Source organism: Equus caballus, chromosome 19 (assembly GCF_041296265.1).
Source record: "Equus caballus isolate H_3958 breed thoroughbred chromosome 19, TB-T2T, whole genome shotgun sequence".
NCBI classification, from domain to species: domain Eukaryota; kingdom Metazoa; phylum Chordata; class Mammalia; order Perissodactyla; family Equidae; genus Equus; species Equus caballus.
This window is the reverse complement of record NC_091702.1, coordinates 5,949,501-5,973,848: the sequence shown is the minus strand read 5'-3', so window position 1 is coordinate 5,973,848 and position 24,348 is coordinate 5,949,501. Positions and strand designations below refer to the sequence as shown.

Sequence of the window (24,348 nt, the reverse complement as noted above, 5' to 3'; positions counted from 1 at the left end):
CGGCCCGTCGTGGTGCCCGGCGTCCCTGCAGCCCTCGCTCGTTGGCTGGGACCAGCCTCCCCGCAAGCCCGGCGATGGAGCTCAGCGCGGGGCCCTCCGTCAGTTGCGCCGCGGGTGACGGCGGAGAGGCGCGTTCTCGTGGCCACAGAGGAGGTAACTGGATCACCCGCGGAGCCCCTCCGCCAACTCGAGATGTCCTCACGCCGTGGGCCCTGCGGCCTCGGGGGGAAGCGCTGCCGGGCAGCCCGCAGCTAGTGAGGGTGGGACACGCCCTTCACGTGTTCCGCGTTGGTACAAGGGTTTGAGACCATGGGAAAAAGAAAAATATCTCCTGTTTTGATGTTTATTTTATGAATGCATTGTTGGGAAAGATCTTTCATAAATGGCTTACTAAGGATTTGTTACAACGTTACTCAGTAGCTGATAAATTGCTGTGTCTTCATCTCTGATTTATTGTAAAAGTTCATGGGACAAAGTTGTTTGGTAAACAGTTCCCGTGGTCATGTGAGCGTGGTTCCAGGGACGTTTCAGTAAAAGACAGGTTTAGATGTCTGCTAGTGAAGGGTAGCTCAATAAAGACGGTGCTGTGACTACACTGCGGGGAGCGTGGGAAGCACACCCACGCCCCGCCCCCAGCCACGCCCCCTCCGCCCTCAGCTCTGCTCCTCGCTGACAGCTCCTCTCAGGCTCTTCAGTGAAGCACTTCCCACCTACTACGGTGCACACGGACGGTGTCTTTTTCCAGAATGAGATCTGACCTAGAATATAGCATTTGCTTATAAATAGGCGTCTCCCTCTGAACATGAGTACTCCAGTCCTGAAAATGCAGTGTTAAATGCCACAAACACAACCGGTCCTGTTTGCCATTGTTTTCAAAGGGAAAAACTGTAATGGCTACCGGTCAACGCTTAAGCTTTTCCTAAAACGCAACACTACACAGTGAAAAGCCCAAATGTAATAAACAATGTTCATGCTAAAATGTAAATGTCTCAAATTGTGACTTTCGGATCACCAAAAAATTAACAGGCTTATTCTTGTATTAATGATTGCTTCGTATGCAGCAATGTGAACAGTTTGCACGTCCTATGTTGCTGTGATGGTTCATTTTATGTGTCAACTTGACTGGCCCAAGGGATACCCAGACAGCAGGTAAAACATTGTTTCTGGGTGTGTCTGCAAGGGTGTTTCTGAAGAAATTAGCTTTTGCTTTAGTAGACTACGTAAAGCGATGGCCCTCACTAATGTGTGCGGGCACCATCCAATCCACTGAGGGCCCCAAAGGCACAAAACAGTGGAGGAAGGATGAATGTCCTCTCTCTCTTCTTTTTTTTCTCTGAGGAATATTAGCCCTGAGCTAACATCTGCCGCCAATCCTCCTCTTTTTGCTGAGGAAGACTGGCCTTGAGCTAAGACCTGTGCCCGTCTTCCTCTATTTTATATGTAGGACGCCTGTCACAGCATGGCGCGATGAGCAGTGCGTAGGTCCGAGCCTGGGATCTGACCCAGAGAACCCCAGGCGCCAAAGCCGAGAGGGCGAACTTGACCCCTGCAGCAGCCACCGGGCCGTCCCCCACCCCCCTTCTTGAGCGAGGATGTCCATCTTCTGCCCTCAGCTCAGAGCTCCTGGTTCTCGGCCTTCAGACTCCGGGCATGACACTGGCCGACTGGGCTGGTCCCAGGCCTCAGGCCTCAGGCTGAAGGACACCACCGGCTCTGCTGGCTCTCTGGCTCTCCAGCTTGCAGATGGCAGGTGGTGGGACGACTCAGCCTCCGGAAGTGCGTGAGCCAGTTCCTGCAGTAGATCTCCTCTACTCCCTTCACGTGTTGGTTCTTCCGGTTCCGCTTCTCTGGAGAGCCTGACTCACGCAGCAGCGGACCCTGTCTGTGGCCCGGGCCTTTCCTGCAGCTGCTGAGTTCCGGCTGCCAGCACCTGAGACTCCGCCTGAGGGCTTCACAGTCCACTGAGCTCACAGTCCCCGGACTAGGACTTTGTCACAGGGTCGAAATGTCTCCAATAACGCCCCCTGGGAGCAGTTCTCACCCAATGACTGACAGAGTGGGTGGCTAAAGACCACTGCTCCCTCACTCCTGATGGAGTAACTCTGAGGCATGTGTCCAACACTGACTACCTTACCGGTGTTTCCCAGATCCTTAACCAAATAAGATATTTAAACTCGGATCCTTGTCTCTATTTTCTGCTTTTGAGGAAACTAAACCAAATATTTAACCACAAACTTTATGCACTGTGGATGACTATGATGTTTGGATCTCTTTCTTAGCTCCAGCAACGTCCCAGATGGACATCCCCTTCATTGACACTCAGCACACTTTTCAAAATATCTATGTGTGATTCTACCAATTTTATTTAGAATATAAATCATGACTTTTCTCCTTCTTCCTTTTGTTTAAAATGTTGTATTAAGTTTTCAGGATAGAAATATAAATCGTTCTATATAAATATTGCTGAAAACATTATTTCAAGAGATATGACATTGTATGGAATTGAGCATTAAAAATCAAGAAGTATCAAAAAGTGGAAACAAACAAAATGTCTATCAGCTGATCAAAGGATAAACAAAATGTGTTATATATGAACAGTGGAATCTTAGACAGCCATGAAAAGGAATGAAATACTGATACATGTTACAACACAGATAGTCCTTGAAAATATGCTAAGTGAAAGAAGCCACATGCAAAAGGCTACACATTGTATGACTCCATTTATATGGAATGTCCAGAATAGGCAAACAAAGAGACAGAAATAGATTAGATTAGTGGTTCACAGGCCTGGAGGAAGGGCAAATGAGGCTGACTGCTAACGTATATGGGGTTTCTCTTGGGATGACAAAAATGTTCTGGAAATAGATAGTGGTAATGATTGCACAACCTTGTAAATATATTAAAAACCACTGAAATCAAGAGGCATCCTCCCAGGGAAGATGTTTTGTGGGACATACCTGTCCTGCCTTGCAAGGATCTCTACTTATTTTCTAGTGGAGTAAGTGCTAGACTTAGTTATGAACCTTCCCACTTTTCCTCTAAGATGCCTTTCTGCTCAATGCTACCGATGGCCCTCTGGGAAGATTGCTTGCCATGGACCTTGTTCTTACGGCTTAGAGAGAAGGTCTGGATCATTTTTGGAGGGAGGCTCTCAACAAGCTCACCTCGGAAGTAGGGCTTACAGCACTCCGCCAGGGTGCCAGCTGGGCTCTCTGCAGCAGTTGCTCCCAGTCCCTTGTGCTCACAGAACAACTCATTAGCACCTCACCTCAGGCCTCACCCCGTATCCCTCTCATCTGCTCCCTTGGGGCCTCACGGTCACGACTGAGGCATGACACACCTCAGGACCTGCCTAGCATTCCTGACACGTGCTGGTTTGACCAGGCAAGTCCTGAGGCTGCAGGTAGGCAGGCAGGAGTGTCCCTGGGTCTTGCCCTCATCTTGCTGGCTCTCCCTCGACCTATAGCTCACTCAGAGGAAGGCCCTTCTGCTGACAAAGGCTTTGGTGTGTCCAACAGCTGCCCAGAGGGCCAGGAAACAATTAGGAAGAATGCAGAAGTGAGTGCCCCTTGGGGCTAACTTTGACCACTGAGAGAGAGTAAATGTGAAGAAGCAGAAAAATGAATACTTCTCCTTTCTCCCTGCCCTCACTCCCACGAACTGTTCTGAGAAGTAAGGTTCCCATACAGCTGCTTGAGAGCCGAATGGCGTGACTGAGCATGCCTTCCCCTTGCTCTTGCTTCCTGGTATCGCGTTTGCACATTAGTTGTGCCTCAGGCTCTGTTTTCTAGAGGACCTGGGGTAAGACAGTATATCATTTTCTCTTACAAAGAAGCATCACATGCTGAGAGCAGAGACTAACACACACTGGGGGAAAGTGTTGGTGCCAAGTAGAGCAGGCCATCAAGACACAATACATCAATCTGGACAAACAAGACTCTCGAGTTTACTTCCTTGCTGCTAGACAGAACCACCACTTGATTTTATGTGGTATGCAAATTTACATTTTTTAAAGAAAATTAAAACTTTATACCACAGCCAGCTTGCTAAATTAAAATATCCTCTTGTAAATCAGCATTTTAACCTATGTACCACAAGCACACAAGCAATAAGCATAACATAAAATTAAATTAAACACACTAGCAAACATCCAGCTAAGTGAGTTTTGTCCTTAAAAATATTTACTCTTGGGGCCCGGCCCGGTGGCGCATGGTTTAAGTTCGTGTGCTCCCCTTTGGCAGCCTGGCATTTGCCGGTTCGAATCCGGGGAGCTGATCTACACACAGCTTGTCAAGCCATGCTGTGGCAGGCATCCCACATAGAAAATAGAGGGAGATGGGCACAGATGTTAGCTCAGGGCCACTCTTCCTCAGCAAAAAGGGGAGGATTGGCAGCAGGCGTTAGCTCAGGGCTAATCTTCATCACCAAAATAGAGAGAGATATTTACTCTTGGAGGCTAATAACTTCAAAATTCGTGCAACTATTCAAAACAGTTTGGGAACTAGTGGGTGAGTTTGATGTATGGGCACCTCACATGGGCCATCAGGACAGCCAGCCCCTCCCAGTCAGCACCTTTTTTAGGTACTGCCTGAAGACCCTTGGAGTAAGACTGACCAGATCAGGGCTTCCCAAACTTTTACAGCTGTGCCCCCTGTAGCTACTCTCTTCAGTGTGTGTCTCAGGCATGGATCCTTCCACGACACTGGAGACAAGAAATACTGCATTTCTTGAACATCCTAAATTAAATGCGATTTCAGCTTTCCACTCAACAAGGCTGGTAATAGATGGAATGTTGGTCATCCTTCTAGCCCCTTCCCTTTTCCTGCAACACATCCAGGAATACTTTATCGAGTAGACCCTAGAGTCAGAGTGCCAGGACCCATGAGCTTTTCAGGGCCTTGAGAATCTCTTAGACCTGAAGATGAGAAAAGGCCACTCGTTTCAAAAAAACTAGCCAAATCACAATTGATGGATGCTTAATTAAACTTTAGAAAATGTTCTATTGTTACCTATTTATTAGTAATTAAATTTAGTATTAAAAAACTGCCACAGGGACTGGCCCGGTGTCAGAGCCATTGGGTTTGTGTGCTCCGCCTTGGAGGCCCGAGGTTCACATCCCGGGTGTAGACCTAGCACCGATGTCAAGCCACGCTGCGGCAGGTGTCCCACATATAAAATAGAGGGGGATTGACACAGATGTTAGCTCAGGGCCAATCTTTCTCAAAAAAAAAAAAAAAACTGTCAAATTCGAAAACAGTTCAAAAAAATTTTTAGGGGCCAGCCCTGTGGCCGAGTGGTTAAGTTCACACAGTCTGCTTCGGTGGCCCAGGGTTTCACCAGTTCGAATCCTGGGCGTGGACATGGCACCACTCATCAGGCCTTGCTGAGGCGGCATCCCACATGCCACAACTAGAAGGACCCACAACTAAATATACACAACTATGTACCGGGGGGCTTCGGGGAGAAAAAGAGAAAATAAAAAAACTTAAAAAAACAAATTTTTACAATACACACAATATTTTCCTCAGAAATTAGAGCCAAACATAAATTAAATGAGTTAGGCATAGAAAAATCTCGGAAGCAAAATTATGAAAACTCAAAAAAATGTTTTGGACAAAGAAATTTTATTTAATGTGGGACACAGGTGCATTTCAGTACCTTTCATGTGATGTAAGATGGGGTCTCTGAAAGTGCGTGCTTGGGGATTATGACTGTTGTAGAGCAGCGCTGTCAACCAGGGTCTTAAGGAACCCCGAATGCAAGAGACGCAGGGCTTGCTCACCCGGCTTTGGGCCCAGGTCAGCTCACTCTTGGCTGCACCCTGAGGCAGCAGACGATCCTGACGTGGCATCCACTCCCTCTGTCCCCAGCTTGGACCTCTGAGCCTGGCCTGGGCTCCCAAGGTCATGAACCTGGTGCTCCATCCTCAGGAATTCACACAGCACCCCCCACCCCAGGGTGCTAGGGTCCTACCCCTTGGTGCTCCACCTCTCTGAAAACTCTCTGTCCCACCCCCATTCCAGGCCCCTTCTCTCCACAGGCACAGACCTTCCAAACCACCGCCGGGGTGGTCTGTGGAATAAGCTCCCAGCACTGAAGAGCTGTCAGTGCCCTCCTGTGTGAGGGACCCAGAGGCCCAGAGCCCGAGGTCTGGAGGCTCTTCCTCCCCAAGAGAGGAGGAGGGAAGTTACCTTTTCACTTTGTTGTTTTGTTCTCAAGGCTACAAGAGCAAAACATAAAAAACAATTCTTTTTAAAAGGATCTACTTCTTTTTAACTCAACCTGTTACATTCACATTTCATTTAAAAAGGGAGCTTGAACAATACGCTTGGTCAAACTACATCTCCCTCTTCCTCTGATCTAATTCTCATAAGTGTTCTTTTCTCTCCTCCTTGCCCTCATCCCCGGTGAGAATTATCTGTGTGAATGACGAGGAGGCTTTATTGTTCAGTATCTGTTACTCTTTGGGACTGTGAAGATTGATAAGGGAAACCCTCATTGAAAATGGAGTCAGGAGGCCAGAAGGGTGAGCCCCCAGGAACACCACTGGACCTAAATTACAGGAAAGATAGTCAATTACAGACCCCAACGGAAGTCGTTAAAAGGAAAGACTCGTTAATTACAGGAAGAAATGTGCCTTGTATCCAAAACAGAAATTGGCTACCCCAACAACACTCAGCATGAGAAACCATCGTTGAATGCTTGCTTTTCTCCAATGGACTTTCCTGCAAAACAACCCCTCCCAAATTTCTCCTTTTTCTTTATAAAATAACGTCCCTCTCCCTTGTTCATTGGATTTGCCGTGATTCCCACAGCATGCGTAACCTGAATTGCTATTCTTTGGCTATTCCCAAGTAAACTTGTTTTGAAGGTAAAATAATTGGCTGTTTTATTTTTAAGGTCAACAGGATGAATCTCAAATAAAAATGTACTCCCCTCTTAAGCTACCAAACCACAGGATTTTTCTGTTGTAAGGTTCAGGATATTTTAAAATTAGATTCAGACACATAATCACTGCAATCAGGTCTTTTCTTCAACTTCCAACTGGGTCTCACCCAGCAAGCCGACTTACTTTATGTCTGCTCACAACTTCTCCGCCCAGAAGTGTACCCAGGATTTCAGCATGTGTCCTAAATGCAGTCACTTCACGTTGTGGCTGTCCCAACCTCTGAGACCTACTGTTTCTTAATGTCATTCTAGATACTCTGGCTCTAAAGTTGCATTGGTTTGCACTCACCTTCCCTAGGACTGTGACTGTGGGGCCACCAAGTCCAGCTGTGATGAGCCCGTTTCAAAGGACGACTGGGGAAAAGAGGCACCTGACACTATTGATTCCTAAATGAACGTTGATAAGGCTGACTCTTCTTTCAAAAAGGACTCCAAATCAGCTTATTAGTGGCAAAAGCTGAAGTCACCAGCAGCAAATCTACGTTTTATTTTTATTATTCTGGTAAAAAACATAAAATTTACCAGCTTAACTATTTTTAAGCGTTCAGTTCATTAGGTTGAGAATGTTTACATTGTTGTGCAACGAATCTCCAGAACTTTTCCACCTTGCAAAGTTGACACACTATACCCATTAAAGAACAACCCCCCATTAACCCCTCCCACAGCCCCTGACAATCACCATTCTACTTTATGTTTCTAGGAATTTGACTACTCGAGATACCGCATAGTGTAAGTGGAATCATACAGTGTTTGTCTTTCTGTGACTGGCTTATTCCACTTAGTGTAACATCCTCCAGGTTCATCCATGTCGCAGCATGTGACAGTATTTCCTTTCTTTTTAAAGCTGAATAATATCCCATCGTGTTATGTATATACCACATTTTATTTGTCCCTTCATTCGTCAATGGACATGCGGGTTGCTTCCACCTCTTGGCTCTGGTCAATAGTGCTGCTATGAACATGGGTGTGCAAATACAATGTGTAAGTTCTGAGGAAACGTTTCCTATTACCATGATGGATTTGAGTAGATTTAATCACATTCTAGTAACCGGATTCCGATCTTGCTACTGTTCCCCTTTCGAAAACTGCCAGCCTCTCTGTATGACCAATGAAGTAATATAAACTTATTATTCAAAGCTCTTCGAAATACAGTGCCATGGGACCAATCCTGCTTTCCCTCCTGCTAGTCCTCTAAGCTTTCCTCTTTTTGAAACACAGTGAGCAAACAGAATGAGTGCCATTCCTTCCTTCTGGAAGTCTATACCCCCAGTCCTACCCCCCTTTTTCTGCACGTCCAAACCCTGCCATCCCAAATGCCCCATCCCCCCTTCACGAGGCCTTCCTGATCCCTCTAACCAGGTACGATTGCCTCCTCCTCAGAATCCTCATGGGTCTTCTGTCAGGCAGGGTCTTATCATACCCTGCTCTGTATTTATGAGTTGCCTATAAACTTATTGTATCTATTCACGCCCTTCAACTAATAATAATTCACTTCTATTGGGTGCTTACTATGTGCCAGGCACTCTTCTAAGCGCTTCATGTATATTAGCTCCTGTAATCCTTAAAATGACCTATAGATTAGGTGTGATAAGTATATCTATTTTACTGATGAGAAAATCGAGGTACAAAAAGGTTAAATAACTTGAGTGGTGGAGATGGGCTTGTGATTTGGGGTGGACGTGACAAGAGATCAACATGGTGGAAGTAGTGAACTCTGGAAGAGGGAGGGCCAACCCGAGAATGGCAATTCCTTCCATTATAGAAGGGCCCTCAGCCCCTTAAGCATGACTTTACAATCAGCAAGTTCACCACAGGAATTAATACTGTACGCGTATGCTTTTGTTAATGACATTTGTCTATTTGTAGTATATTTATGATTGGTTCTTCTCACTACAGGCTCCATGAAGATAGGCATTGTGTCAGTTTTCCTGGTTCCTGGTGCTGAATAAATGACAAAGTTATAAATAGAGGAATGAGTAAATGAATGAGTTATACTCTACATTTTCTTGGGGGTGGTGGGAAAAATAGCTGGAGAAAAGTACCCTGGGTGCATTGCAGATTCTGCTGTGCATGGAGGAATAAAAAGCTTACTTGCCCATTCTAAGCATGACATAAACAGCACAAATTTTGAAGGAAAAGATAGAATTCTCCTTATAAAAAGAAAATATAAACAACAAAAATGAAATCAAATAAAGCTCCTTATATTTCAAAGCATTGTAAACAATAGAAAGGTAAATGACAAGATGGGAAATATCTTTACAACTGGAATGATAGCCTTAATATATTAAAAACCTTTTACACTGTAGAAGTAAAGACAAATATCTTAGTAGAAAAATGGACACAGGACACTCATTTTGAAAAGATGTTTGCTCTTGCAAAGAATTTCCCTTTGTAATGAAAATATAATCTTAAGAGAAGATGAGCAAAGATGTAAAAAAAAAAAAGTAAAAGCATCTGAATGGCCTTTGATGTTTTCCATCTGTTAGTAAAATCAATTTTCAACTAACCAATGGGTGAGCTATTCTTTGACTTCTTTTTTTTTATTGTTATCTGGGATTCAAAGGCACATTAATGTGTTTCATTTATCACCAGCAATAGTAGAGAAAATTGGAGTTGGGCTGAAATAATGATTTCAGAATAACTTCATTCATTCATGAACAGACATTTACAGTATGCCTACTGTGTGCAAGGCAGTGTGTTAGGTGGTGGAGTTACCATGGAGGACAAAACAGACACATTCCTGCCCTCATGGAGCATATAAATCATAGTGAGAGTGGGGGGGAAACAGATGTTAATTTGTAAAAACTCACAAAAAATATGTGTTTACAACTTTGATGAGCACTCTGAAGTAAAAGTACACGTTGCCATGAGGCGGGGCAAGAGGCAGCTGACTCAGGTTGCAGAGTCGGGAAGGCTCTAGGAAAGGATGTGTGGGCTGAGGCCTGAGGCACACCAGTTAGGAGTGTGGGTGGGAGAGTGGGCCTGGGAAGGCCAGCGTTCCAGCTAAACGGAACTGCAGGAAGAAAGGCCCGAGGCAAGCGGGAGCTTGATGCTTTACAGGAAGTGCGAGGAGGCAAATGTGGCTGAAGTGGGTGGGCTGAGGGAGCAGGGGGTGTGGAATAAGGCTGAGAAGGAGAGGAAGGCCATAGCTAAGACTCTTGTCTTTATTCTAAGAGCAATGAGAAGTCATTTAAGGGTTTTAAGCAGGATTATTCAACTATTCACAATGTTTCATATTATAAATTAGCTAGAATGTTGATGTGTGTTAATTAGGATAAAAAAATTTAGGTGATGATTTAGATTAAGATTATAATTTAGGAAGCTTGTTTGAAGGTTCTCCTAGAGAAGCCTAGGGCAATCAGATGCAAGATTCTTAGGATAAGTTGGGTTTATGTAAACACTTGGTGCAATGGTATAAAAATTTTATTCGGAAAACAACTATCCTTGATCTATCTCTGTAATTATTTATTTATTTTGAGGAAGGTTAGCCCTGAGCTAACATCTGCCGCCAATCCTCCTCTTTTTGCTGAGGAAGACTGGCCGCGCCGGCCACGCTGGGAGGCTCCCTGTCCCTCCGGGGAACGGCAGCGCCCAGGGGAGCCTCCGTGCCGGAGTCCCCTGCTCGCGGGCGGCAGCTCGCAGAGGCAGCCCCTCCTCGCCCTCCGGGGGCGAGAATCTTAGCGACCTCCAGGCGCCCCAGTCCTCACTTGCTGTCCTCCTCCAGAGGGTCTTGGCCCGTCGCGAGGAGGCTGCGAGGCCCCGATCCTCCTCGCCTCGGGGGATCCGGGCAGGCCCCCGCCACCGAACCCCAGCGGCCGGCCCGCTCCGCCCCGCTTTCCGAGGCGGCAGACGTGCGTCCCTTCTCGCTTGCCTTATGCGGGCGACGCGGGGACGGCGCTACCGCGCGGCCTGCCGGAGGGGGGCGCTCACGGCCGGGCCTGTGCTTTCCAGCCGGCGGCCGCGGCTCCCGGGCAAGGAGCGTGACGACGACCAGGGTCAGTGTCGTGTTGTCCCGGGAGCCCGCGCGGGAGGAGGAACCAGCGTCCGCTCGAGCTCGGTCGTGGACGCGCCCCTCGCCTCGCCCTCGCTTCGCTGGGCCGCCCGGGGCTGCGTGTGCGCCGGCCGCCGCCGAGGCTCCCTGGCCTCGAGTCCCGGCTCCGGGGGCGGGGCGAGCGCGCGGGGGGCGTGGCGAGCGCGGGGGCGGGGCGAGCGCGAGCCGGGCCGAGGAGCGGGCCCGCGGGCGACGCCGAGCCGAGTCAAGCCGAGCGGAGCGCGAGCTGCCGGGAGAAGCACGCAGAGCCGCCGGCCGCCTGCGGCTCCGCGCCCATCGTGCTGCGTCGCCGGGCTCCGCGGACCCCGCCTCTGCCCAGGCTCCCGCAAAACTTTTTTTCTCTGGGGACCGGCGTCTGAAGGGATCGGCGGGCTCGCGGCTCAGCGCTCCCTTACAGCGGCGCCCGACGGGACTCGCCTCGCTCCCCGCCGGCTCTCGCGCCCCGCGCCGCCTCACCTGCTGACCGCTCCGCGAGCGGCGAGGGGCCCGCGGAGGGGCCGCGCGCGCGCCGGCGCCCCTGGACTCTCCCGCCCGCCGCGGCCGAGCCGCCCGGCGCAAATTTCGCTTGACTGCCGCCGCCGCCGCCGCCTCACAAAGGGGCGCAGGAAGGGGCGGCGGCGCGTGCGGCGGGCGCGGGCGCCGGTGCGCAGGGCGCGGGCCTCGGGCCGCGAGGCCGGGAGACAAAATGGAGGCTGCCTCTGCTCTCCGGGCCGCGCCGAGCCGCCGGCGTCCGCCCCCCGCTCGGCTCCGCAGCCTCCTGCTGCCCCTCCCGCGGGCCGTCCCCCCGCGCTCCGGACCGGCGAGCCTTTGGGGCGCGCGCGTGCTGGTGGTCGGGCTCTAGCGAGGATACAATGACTTTGCTGTCTCTGCTGGGTCGCCTCATGCGCTACTTCTAGCTGAGACCCGAGACGCTCTTCCTGCTGTGCATCAGCTTGGCGCTGTGGAGTTACTTCTTCCACACGGACGAGGTGAAGACCATCGTCAAGTCCAGCCGGGACGGCGTGAAGATGGTCAAGGGCAAGGTGGCCGAGATGGTGCAGAACGAGCGGCTCGGGGGCCTCGACGTGCTGGAGGCGGAGTTCTCCAAGACCTGGCAGTTCAAGAGCCACAACGTGGCGGGGTATTCCATCCAGGGCCGGAGAGACCACATGGAGGACCGCCTCGAAGTTCTCACGGACCTGGCCAACAAGTCGCACCCGTCCATCTTCGGGATCTTCGACAGGCACGGGGGCGAGGTAGGAGTTCTCCGGGGCTTTGTTTGACAGGGTGTGCTTGTGTGAGTGTGTGTGTGTGTGTACACCAGGACGTTGCCTGCGCCGCGGGGTAGGACCTGGGTGCGAGGGGCGTGGTGATGACCTGGTGCCGGCTGGACAAGACCACTCGTTCAAATGCGGCTCAAGTTGCCCAAAACACGGCTGGATCCCGTTTGGGGGAGGGAGGGCCGTCCACAGCCGGGTTCGTGCCTCCTGACTTGTGAGGTTCCCCAGGGCCGGAGCCCAGCGGTGTCCGTGCGGGCTTCGCGGGAAGAGTGAGTGGTTTCTGGGGTGGCCTTTGGCCCGGGGCCTCAGAGCTTCAGTTCTGAGGTTTGGGCTGAGCTGGGCACAAAGACGGAAGAAAGTGTCTGTGATGCTTCGTTGGGGAAAGGGACAGAATCTTCAGAGGCGAGTCAGGGTGGGTGAAGGAGCTGGGACTCCGTGCCGTGCCTGCGCCCCGAGGAGGCGCCCGAGGGGCGTCTCTGCGCTGCTTCCCGGCTCCATTAACTTGGCGGGTGCAGTGCGGCCAGGTGACAGCCGGCCGCCCGCGTTGGCTGGATCGGGGAGCGGGACCGAGCTGCCTCCGGCCTTTGCAGGGGTGGCGGCGCTCGGAACTCACCCCCACCCCCTGGCTGGCGTGAGCGCGAAGAGGTGTCCTTGCTGCTAAACCTCTTTATTTGGGGTTGTCTCGGAGCCAGAGACGAAGGTAGAGGCCGAGTCAGGTCTCTCTCCCGCATTTCTGTGGCGCCTTGGTTGTGCGCGGGCCTCGGATTCCTGGAGGTGGAGGCGGGGCTTGGCTCTGGTCCTCGGGCATGGGCTCAGGCGGGGTGAGTGGCACAGGTGGCCGCAGCGCCGCGCTCCACAGAGCCCCAGGCCGGTCCCCGTCTCTCTCAGTTTGGCAGTTTGTGACAGTTTATTGCTGAATACTTTTTTTTTGTTTTTTTGCAGCATAATTTCTTACTCATGCTCGCCCTCCTTCGCCATTTCCCCCTCCCCCACACCCCCATGCTCCCATCCAACTTTTCCCCCACCTCTCTTCTTTGCCCTTCTGGCATCTGGATGGGCGGTAGGGCATGTCACTCCTTTTCAAGGGCTTGCTTGTTCTTCAGTCTTTGTTTTGGGTGGACGTTGAGAAAGCTTTCAATTGGTTAGCTTATCTGCATCTTCGACGCAAAATCACTTCACCCATTGCTCTGCTCCTCTTTCCAGGACAGTGTGTTTTCCTGCCTTGTAGAACCAACTTTGCCAGGAGTGACAAACTTAGTTGGAAAGTGTATTTGGTAGAGCTGAAGTCAGTTTCTCCTGTTTCCGCCCGCCCCAGCCCTTTCTGTATTCTGGCTTTGCTACTCAGGGTTTCTCGCTGGTTGTGATTCGCAGCCTCTGGTGTAGTGTGGGCTTCCTTTCCCCTCACAGGAGGAGGAGGATGTGAACTTGATTGACAGACGTGCTGTGTACTTGAGGAAGACACACCTTAATGATGAGGTCGCCAGTATAATGACTGATTTGTTTCCTTGGTTTGAGTTAGAATGTGCATATTTTCATTTTATGTGCCTGGACTGTCGTAAACCATTCAGCAAAGCTTATATTTACTGTATACGTTTTACATTAAAATTGTTGGCAGATGATAGTCTGCTTCTGGCCTTAGCACAGTTTTGTGTTTAATTGAAAGGTCTGGATATACTATTAATGTTGTGGAACTTTGGGTTGTACTTGTTTGGCTGTGCTATATTGACATATTTTGAGCCCGCACGTGTAAGTGAATGGGTATTTTAAGTTTTCTATTAAGTTGATATTCTAAAACCTGAAAGTTTCAGACCCAAGCAGATTTCAGGTTCAAAAATTTCCAGTACTATCCTCCAGTAAATATACCATCCAGAAAAGGGACATGATAAATGCTCTTATTTAACCAGGAGTATTTTACATGTACAGGGCTTTTCATTAAGTTCTTAAATGCTAAACAAGAAGATGATCATTGTTAGCCAAACTATGAAATGCTTTCCGTTGTGCCTTACATTAGAAAGCCTGCTGTTTGCAAAATAATTAATATTATCAGTACCCTTAAAAATAAAGTAATTTTCTATTTCTAACCTCCTGCAGTATGGAGCCAGTTCATTCATTTTGGCTTTGTTTTAGAGCAAAATGAGGAAAGTGCTGTAAAAAGGAGTGAGTTAGTTGCTATTGGGAATATGATAATAACAAAGAATATTAGGTGCTAATTTCTCTCTGATTTTTCTTTTATTCAAAGAAAATCCCACCATCAAATTCTTGCCTTTTGTGGTGTTCAGCTCCTTGAACAGTCACCAGAGGAGGGTGCCACTGTTTGATTTTGGTGTAAATGATAGTTATCTTCTTTCAGAAAAGAGGAAGCTTTTTCTGAACTATTATTTATGTATATGCTTCCTGTTGAGTGGTACAGAAGACCAACGAGGTTAACTTATTTCTAATAATTCAAACTGCTAAGATAGGCTATAAAAAACCAGGGCCCATCTATAGTGCTAGTGCTTTTTAGATCCAGAAGGGACCTAAGCCACCTCATATATCCATTTCATCCCATGTTTTAGATGAGATGTTTGTTGATGGCTGGAGAAGTTGTGACCTTCCTAAGCCTACACAGCGAGTTCAAGGCCTTCAGTTTGGTGACCTTCATATTAAACCACTGACAAATTAGTTTGCATATTTATCTGGATAGATGGATAGCACACGAGGGATACAGAGATGAGTGAGCTATGATCCCCATCCTCAGAACGTTTCAGTGGAGTGAGAGATTTGTGTACCAGCACTTAGTGCCATGGGTGCTTAGGGTGTTAGGGGACCCTGAGGAGGGACATTTCAATCAGGCTGGGAGGTGGAAGCCGTGGGAAGACACTTGAAAGCAGTCATTTACTGCAAGCTCGAAAGGGGGCTTGGGCTTGAGATCTGGCTTTGAATCTCTGCTCTGCCTTATCCAGCTGTGGCCTCGGGTGGGTGGCTTGAGCAGCTTTATCTGGGAGATTTTGATCTGAAACAAGGCTAATGATGCATGTACGGCACCCCCTCATCAGTTGTATTGTACCCTCTCTAGAGAAGTTCCTAATGGAGAGAAGGCTGTGGAGGAAGAAAGCTCACAGACCAAGAAGCCTGCAGTGTTAGGGCGATGATGTCCAAGGGAAGGAGACCTGCGTGTGAAAGGGACAACTTTGTCCCTAAAAAGGTGTAGGTTGGATAATTCATTGGGTGTTCCCCAAACTCTCTGTCTCTCTGGTCTAACTTCTGGTGAATTGACTATCAATCCAGGATACCTCGTATCCTAGCATTAGGCAAGCAGCGTTGTGGCTTCAGATGTGAATTTTCTGATTAGTGAGAAGGGATATTCTCTCTGATTAGTTAGTAAATTGGTATTCTCATTTGCATTTCAGTCCCTTCTAGTTGGGTTAGGATGAGTTAGTTCTCTTGAGTCTACTCAAGTGTGTATGTTTGATAAAGATATGTGTTTGGCCTTGTTATGCTGAGGACCAGACTCTGGATGCCTGTGACTTCTAGATGGGTGAGATCTTAAAGGGCCTTGTCTCGGTGGCCCTACAGGCCAGCTTCCTCACTTGATGGCCTTGGGCCCTTGAGACATTCTAACCACGATACTATGGGTGGATGGTTGACTGTGTGTGTGTGTGTGTGTGTCTAAGGCTATGGCAGTGCTTGTGTTGCGGTATAGCAAAAGATGAAGACAACAAAAAGGCAAAAAAGAACATAGCTCAAATTGTATCAACTGACGTGGGAAGGTTATCTTTAAAATTAAAAAATAATGTTTATGTAGGAAAATGATTTTTTTGTGCTTACCTGTAATTTTTTATCCGCAAGCAAAAGATGGGTTTTTGTTTTTACTTTTTATGTTATCTAGAGGAAATATCACCAGTCCTTTGAGGTAACTTTGTGAATGCTTATAGCGGAAAGCTGCCCAGAAGAGCAGATTGTTAGGTGCTTCATGTGCTTGTGGGCATTATGGTCTGAAAGGTCACGTATCATTGTCTTGTACGGCTGAGACACAGCCTCGCCAGTGGTTAAGCTCAGAGTTCCACATTGACATCAGAGAGGAGCACCCATCAGATGCTTGTCAGGAGCTGCGGTCTTGAGGCTCAGCAGTTCTCCAAATCTCCGAAGAGAAAGTGCTTGTGGAGGGATGCCTGAAGGATGCACACAGTCTAGTGCTGTAGATCAGGGGCTCTTATCCTTTCTTGAGTCATGCTTCTCTGAGGATGTTATGAAACTACAAACGTATCCCTCCGAGAAATGGACTTGTGCATCAAGTTTTGTTTATAATTTCAAGGTAAGTGGATGCATGAAGCCTCTGGATTTTAGGTTAGTGTAGGTGGAATGAAATCTGTTTCTGATAAAGCTAGACCTGCAGGGGCTGTGTAGTGGACCCTTTCCTTGGGTGGGTTGCCTTCCTCTTCATCATTTGCGTTGATTTGACTTGTGTGCTGTCATGTGCCTGGGAGGGTCACTAAGAGGGATGGTCTTCCGAAGCTGTGACAAGTCAGCTGCAAGGGTGTCGTTGAGTATTTGATTTGTTACACGATGTAGTTTCCTCTTATGAGGACCAAGGGGGAGAGAGTTCTCTGATAGCTTTTATTTTTATCTTAAGGATGCTGACTCGTGTAACTGATTGTATCGTCCTGTTTTTGTTGGCTGCTAGAATTCTTAGAGCCAAACCTCTGACCTTCCTCGAGCAAATGTGCAGAATTTTATAGAATACATTGATTTGGTGCATGAACCTACTCCCAGGACAGCCTCTCTTTCCTGCATTCAGCGTTCTTTTGTCCCATTTTTCTCTTTCTGCTCTTAGGTATGTCATTTTATCTTGTTGTGGTATATGTACTTATGTACGTTTCTCTGGATCCTTTCTGAAATTAGATATAGCTCTGAATAAATAAATAACGAGTGGCACGAGTGATCTGCTCTCAGACGTTACAGCTGCTCTTAGTAAATGTTGGGTTCCCACATTACTGATGTACAAGAGGCCTGTGGATTTAGTATGGACAAATGCCTTATGGTTTAAGAGAAAATTCACATTATTTTCATTTAAAGTGGCACATTAAGATTTCTGCCAAAAGGCAAGGAGCACTTCCCCCTTAATAAGCCCCCTCCCCTTGCCCCCATCCTGTGTTTAGGAACCTTTTTGAGCTGACTGCTGACCTTGGTGCCTCTTCTGAACGGATTATTTAGATGTTCAGTTCAGTTAGACCAGCATTTTCTATATAGTCTGCCACGTGTGGAAAACAGTGTTAAACTCTCTCTGATGCCTGAAGATCAAGCAGTGCATTCTCTGCCCTCAGGGAGCATTCCATCTACTTGGAGAGATGAGCCCGCCCCCCGCCCCCCCCACTTTTTTTTTTTTGGTGAGGAAGATTAGCCCTGAGCTAACAGATTTGGACAATAGTGAGTTTGGTTAGAAATTTGTTTCCTTCCTCCCTTCTATTTAGATATTTTCTGGAATTCATAAAATGTTCATCGACCATTTCCTCCCCAATTTGTAAAACATTATTTCTGTCATACCTTATCTAAATGGACTCATTTTAAAACAATGAAAAGATATGTTATATATAAGGTCTGATTTATTCAATGGAAAGGCATTTATTACTATGTTACTTTGTTACCGAGACTAATTTAGGTTTTGTTACAGGAGATAGCTTTTCCAAGACTAAAAAACAGCGCAATGTCTTCATTTCTCTTAAATCATTTCGTTTCCCTGACAGTCATTTTACAATAAAAAATATGTCTATCATTCAGTCTCAGATGTAAGTGGTCCCTGGACTCTGTCCAGTTTAAATACTGGGTAACTCATTAGGGACTCAGTTTTTTAAATAATATTTTAATTTTGAGTGTTAATATTTCAAGCACTTGTTTTATTCTTAATTTCTACTTTGATTCTTAACCATTTCAGTAATATATTTGTGGTTTAACTTTTGTTACCATTTTCCTAACCCTATTTAATTAATATTAAAATAAGTCTGTAGCAAGTTAAACATTTAAAAATAATCTTAAAATTATAAAAGTAATATGACTATGTGATAGTACAGAAAAGAAAAAAATTCACCCCAAATATTATCTTCACATCCACTGTGATGATTTTGGTGTATTACTTGCTTAAGTTTTTTAGTATGCATTTTAAGTATAATTTTAGATTGTTATAATGATGTACATATAGTTTTAAATTTTGGCTCTTTTCGCTTTGTGTAATTGTATAAACACATAGCCATTTTGCTCCATAATTATTTACTGTGTTTCTAATGTATTCTTAGTTACGGACCAATATTTTGCTGGATGGATATTGGATAAATGACTCAATTGCTTCCTTATTAGTGTACCTTTAGGTTTCTTTAACTTTTCACCATTGTAAATAACATGGTACTAAGTATTTTTGTGCCTCTACTGTAGTTTGGATTATTTCTCCAGGGTAGATTTCCAGAAGTGGGATTTCTGGATTGGAGGAGAAGTAAAGAAACCACTATTACTGGTAATAATAATAATGGCTGACATTTATCGACTATGTATAAAATGCCAGGCAGTGTTTCCAAGTACTTGATATATATCACCTAATTTTCATTGTCGTAACAGCTTTTGAGGTAGGTGCCATGTTGTCCCCGTTGTATCTCTGTAGAAATAAAGGCACTGAGAGGTGAAGTGATTTACCCAGGATCTCTCACAGCTCACAGGTGGTGAAAGGAGGCTTTGAAACTGGGATTCAGACTTGGAGCCGCCTGTCTCCAGAGCGTGTGCTATCAGTTTCTGGTTGAAGCTCGCAGATGTCATCATCTGAGTCATGAAGCGTGCACGGCCTTGTTAGGTGCACGCTGCCTGGTCTTCTCATGTTGCTCAGTAGGACTGGGAGTTTCTTGTTTGATTCTGATGGTTGTGTCCCTGCGACTTGTGGTGGTGGTCTTGAAAACTCTATGCTGGAAACCTTAGTCGGTGGATCTCGCAATTACTTAAGAAAGCCCTTCAGTTAAAAACATAGTGGGGTCAGAAGTCAGAGCAGACGGTGAGTCACATTCAAACAGCTGTTCTCACCCACTCCCCTTGTTCGCTGGCAGAATCTCCGTCCCGCTACAGAGAATCTCTAACATTTTTGCCTGTTGGCTCGTGAAAGGCTTGCATAGAACTTAGAGTGGCATTAACATAGCCATTCTCAATAAGCAATAGTGATTTATGTTTTATTTTACTTCTAAGTACCAAAGGCTTGACTTTAGGATAAGTATGTAGGGGTATGTATGTATTTGTATAATTTCTTTTATGCTGAAGCAGTTTTTTTTTTTGAGGACCAAAATAATTTCCTAATATATAAATGATTGCCAGTTTTAAACAACAAAATATTTTCTCATTCGTTTGTAATACTGAGTTGGTCTATTTAGTAGATGCTAGTCTTGTATTTCTATTCCAGAAGACTACTTATTACGTTATTCCCTCAATTAACCTAAGTGAAGTTCAAGCTTTGGTGATGGTTAGTTATAATATTTTTGTGTGTGTGTGAGGAAGATTGGCCCTGAGCTAACATCTGTGCCAGTCTTCCTCTATTTTGTATGTGGGATGCCACCACGGCATGGTTTGCTGAGCGGTGTGTAGGGCTGTGGCTGGGATCCAAACCCACAAACCACGGGCCACCGAAGTGGAGCACAAGAACTTAACCACTACACCACTGGGCTGGCCCCAGTTATAATCTGCTTTTCATATAAATCTTCAAAGGCAAAGTTTAAATAAACAAATAAAAAACAAATAAAGCCATCATTTAAAAAAATCATTAATGGCACATTGTACCTTTTATAGCTTCTTTTATAGTTATAGGCCCTCCTTTGAAAAATACAAAGCATTTTAAGTGAATAATCATATACAGAAAAATCATAATACAGATATATTAATATCCTCTCAATAAAGTTGAAGTGTGTGCTGTAAAAAGCCTTGCTGAAAAAGTGAAGATTTACTTTACATCTGAGCAACAAACCTATAAATCTTGACTCCTTGATCTCGTTGGAGAATTCTTTCTTTCTCTGTTTAGTGAGAAATAGGGCCCAATTTAATGGAAACTTTGCTGCTTCCAACTTTTCTAGAATGAGGGAGGGCTTTGGTGGTTGAATTTGTTAAGAATGAGACTTCCTTTCCCCCATTCCTAAAAGACCTGGGAGTTCCCGTCTGCTGCCGGGCATGGGGCTCCGGAAGGTGAGTTTGGGGCCACTATGTATGATGGTGCAAGATGTGCATTGTACAGCGATACCAGATAGAGTCTCCATTGCTAACGTGTGCAGAAGAACTGTCTGCTCCCCAGGCTAGGCATCTCTGGGTCTGTAATCACTTGGAAAGGGTGCCTTAATGTAATGTGTACAAGCGGGAAAGGGACGATAGCAGTAGGCTGTATTTCTGAGACTCACGTTCTTTCCCATACCATCACTGCCCTCCTTGTCCTGCGCCTGTGTGAGCAGCTGACACATAATTTATGTCTTAGTTGCTGAACCGAAGACCAATTATCCATTGCACATGATGTCGGCAAACCTTACTACTTCCCTGGAGAATGAACACTTATTTGCAGTTGCTTTTCAATGTTCATATTCTACGTTTTGGTCATTATAAATGTGAGTGGGGATTTAGTGCCCTGGAGCCATAAATCTTAAATATTTCAAGCTATTTTTAACAGGACAGTCTATAGTCAGTACTACTCTTGGACAGTAAAGTTTTTAATCTAAAAACATTTAAAAAGGTGTATTCACTTAGTTATCGAATTGCCATAGGGCGGAAACTGATTCTGATAAGTATATATACCATTTCTTTTTTAATCCAGTAAGTGCTTCCATTTCTCTTTTTAATTAAATAAATTACCTTTCAGTTAAATTAGTCACTGGACATTTTCTGGCTGAATAAGGCACTTCCTGACACGGTCAGGATTTGATGGAAATTGAGACATAGTAGGAGTTTTGGTCATACTGTTTGCCTTTTTTGCTCCCTAGAATAATGAGGTGCATTTGCCATAGCAAATGGTTTGCATAAGTATATATAATTGTCGTAGAGTTTGAGATTAAGAAGTTTTTGCTTTTATTTTAACACTTAGATGTTTTTCTACATTACTGTTTAGAAAGAAGATAAATGTTCTCTTTAGATCAGCGTGGCAGGGATCTTGAATTGCCGTATGATCCAAGTATAGTGCCTAAGGCTTCACAGCTGCATGAATCTTCTATTTCTACAGGCTTTCATCAAGGAGATTCCACGTTGTCCCTGGAGAATATTTTCTCCATAGTCCTTTCTCTCAGGGAATTCATCTTTATGTGTGAACTCGGTCCCTTTGATTTAGGCCTATTTCTTAGTCTGGTCTCAATAGAGATAAATTAGGATTAGGTTGTTACTGTTTGTAAATTAGTAAGATTATAGTAATCAAAATCTCTTTCCTGCCTCCTCCCATATTAAATAGGGACATTTGATTTATGGGAGAAGCACTCATCTCAAAAAAAGGAGAGAGAGGGTAATTGCTACCAAAGACAGAATAGTTTCCAGGTGATCAATAATAGCTCCTCTTTGTGAAGAGCTAGTTTGGCCGTAAAGGACAGATCCTCTTCCAGTTTTACAGATTGGTTGATTTTGTCTTTTCTGTCCGCTGTCAGAGGCTTCTTCTACAGGTGGAGTAATACTAGCTAGAAGACTAGATGGTGCTTTATTTGGAAGCTTTTGGGTGTAAGTGACAGAAAACTCAACAGAAGCAGCTTGAACACCGGGGGCATTTCTTATCTCACATAACAAAAGGTCTTGAAGTGGGAGTTTCCAAGGCTGGTTGGTCCAGCAGCTCAGTGACTTCAAGTCTTTATGTAACTACACATCCAGAGACGTGAAAAAGAGACTGTACCCGTTCTGTGTTCTTAAAGCCTGAGGAAAACTTTCCAGAAACTACCCCTCCCATCTCCCAGGCCAGAATTGTGTCCATGCCTAAACCAGTGGCTTGGTCATGGAAATACCATCACTGTGATGAACTCTGACCCAATGTAATTCACCTTGAGCTGGGGAGGAGTCTAGCCTTCTCTGGAGGTCATGACAGCCCAGGAGCTATCTAGGAAGATGAGGAATGGTTTTTGCATGGGCCACACAGGTGGGAAGGGAGTTCAGAGAAGATGGCCTGGAACATTTCCTGTCTGCACGTTAGCAACTGCATTGAAGAATGTTGCTGTAAAGTATATACCACTGACATGGGGAAAAATTAGCTTAACAAGGCTGTAGAAAAGAGTAAGCCATCTTATTTTTGGATTGGCTTAGAGATGACTTTGCCTAGGAGCTGAGATGTAAATCTGGTTTTTTAGGGTCCCAACAAGTTTTAAGAAGCTATTAGTAGGTAGTTTTCTCACTCAGGTTTTCTCTCAGTTCTGTGTAAACTAGCACAAGCAGGGGCCTGAGTGTTTGAGAACAACAGCGTGTGGTTTTTCTCTCTCTGTAACTCAGTTTTCAGCACAGCTAATGCTACTGATGAATGTGGGAGTGTCACAGCAGTTCTTTTGTTGGCTATTCATTTTGATTTTACTATCTTCTTGTTTTAGACAATGAATTTGCTGGTCAAACTTAGAAGGAGTTTTATTTCTTAATGTTTACATATCATAAGTTTTTTTTCTTGAGGAAGATTCATCCTGACCTCACATCTGTTGCCAATCCTCCTCCTTTATTTTTTGCCCGAGGAAGATTAGCTCTGAGCTGACATCTGTGCCAGTCTTCCTCTACTTTGTATGTGGGATGTCTCCACTGCTTGGCTGATGAGTGGAGCAGGTCCACACCTGGGATCCGAATCCACGAACCCTGAGCCGCTGCAGCGGAGGGCACGGAGCTTTAAGCACTTGGCCACAGGGCCGGCCCCTACGTATCTTAAGTTCTATTATTTTGTTTTAAAAGATTCAAATCTCCTCCAAGCCAAAGAGAAGAGATTCCTGGAAGGTTCAGAATTTTTGTACCCGTTTTGGAGGGGGACAGCCTGGCAGTGGTCTAGGCTACAGTGGGAGGGGGAGGATGTTAAAGTCTTCGGATTTTTCTGTGGGCCAAGTGAACGCACTTGGAGTAGATTCTGCGTGTGAGGATGAAGTACTCGTCCTGCTGCTGGTGCTGTAAGTGGATGAAAATGAGGGCATCTTTTCATTATGTTGTCCTCACTCATTATTGGCAGACGATAGCAGTGCTTACTGACTGAATTCCCATTTAGTTTTAGTAGCTTTTCTGGCGATTCAGTCTGTCTCTACTTTTTTTTTTTAAAGATATGCTATCATGTTGTGTACAAATAATGTGATTTTGTCTCCTCCTTTCTAGTTAGACTTTTTGTTTTCTGCCTCACTTCATTAACTAGAACAGAACAATGTTCTGAATTCTCATTGATAATGAGTGTTATCATGTTCCTGTATTTGAGATTAGTTAGAAAGCTTGACATGAGGGGACTATGAGGTGGCTTCAGTTTATGGATAATAGGGCTAAAGTTTCCTTGCTGATATAATGAAAAATGGAAACCAGTGCTAAAGTAAGAGCCAAAGAAGAAAGGATATTCAAGATATAGTAATATAGAGAATTAATGATCACGAGGATGGACTAGAACATAATGGAGATGAGCGTGCATTGATCACGTGAAAGGAAGAAGCAAGTCTGTCTTGTCTTCTTTGGGAAAAAACTATCATCACTAGAGCCATCTCATGGAAATGTCCCGGAAGCATTTATCTGAACAACAGGCAAAACATCTGACTCGACAGGATACGATTCTGCAGGCTGGGGAGGCGCTAGTGAGACACACACAGGAATCTGTCCCTCTGGCTCCAGAGCAGTGGGAGGTGTGGAGCCTTCTTGCTGGGCTCTTCTGCCAGTTTTGGTGAAGGTTGTCCTTGTGGATTTCCCGTGCATAAATCCTTGCCCTAATTTCAACTACCTGTCCTGTAAGGAAACTGCAGCTGCTTCCAGGAGAGTCTCATACTGTGGGGTCGGGTCCTAGGTTGGTGTATAAAGACAGAATCACATATGGCCACAATTTCCCTTGAAAGACCCCCCAAATCGCCCATAAAGAATCACGTATGGGATTTTGTACGTCTTATTCTGTAGAGCAATACGTAGTTATAGATGTGTAGTATC

General features: G+C 45.9%; 1 protein-coding gene across 10 annotated transcripts in view; it reads left to right on the top strand.

Moving 5' to 3' along the window:
• Positions 1-11,176: 11,176 nt before the first annotated feature.
• The window catches only part of LOC138919055 (ral guanine nucleotide dissociation stimulator-like), a 78,757-nt gene continuing 65,585 nt past the window's right edge, over positions 11,177-24,348 (top strand). For all 10 annotated transcript variants that reach the window (XM_070243064.1, XM_070243060.1, XM_070243058.1 and 7 more), the window contains exon 1: positions 11,177-12,234. The gene's annotated coding sequence lies outside the window, so the exon portion shown is untranslated. The remainder of the gene's footprint in view (positions 12,235-24,348) is intronic.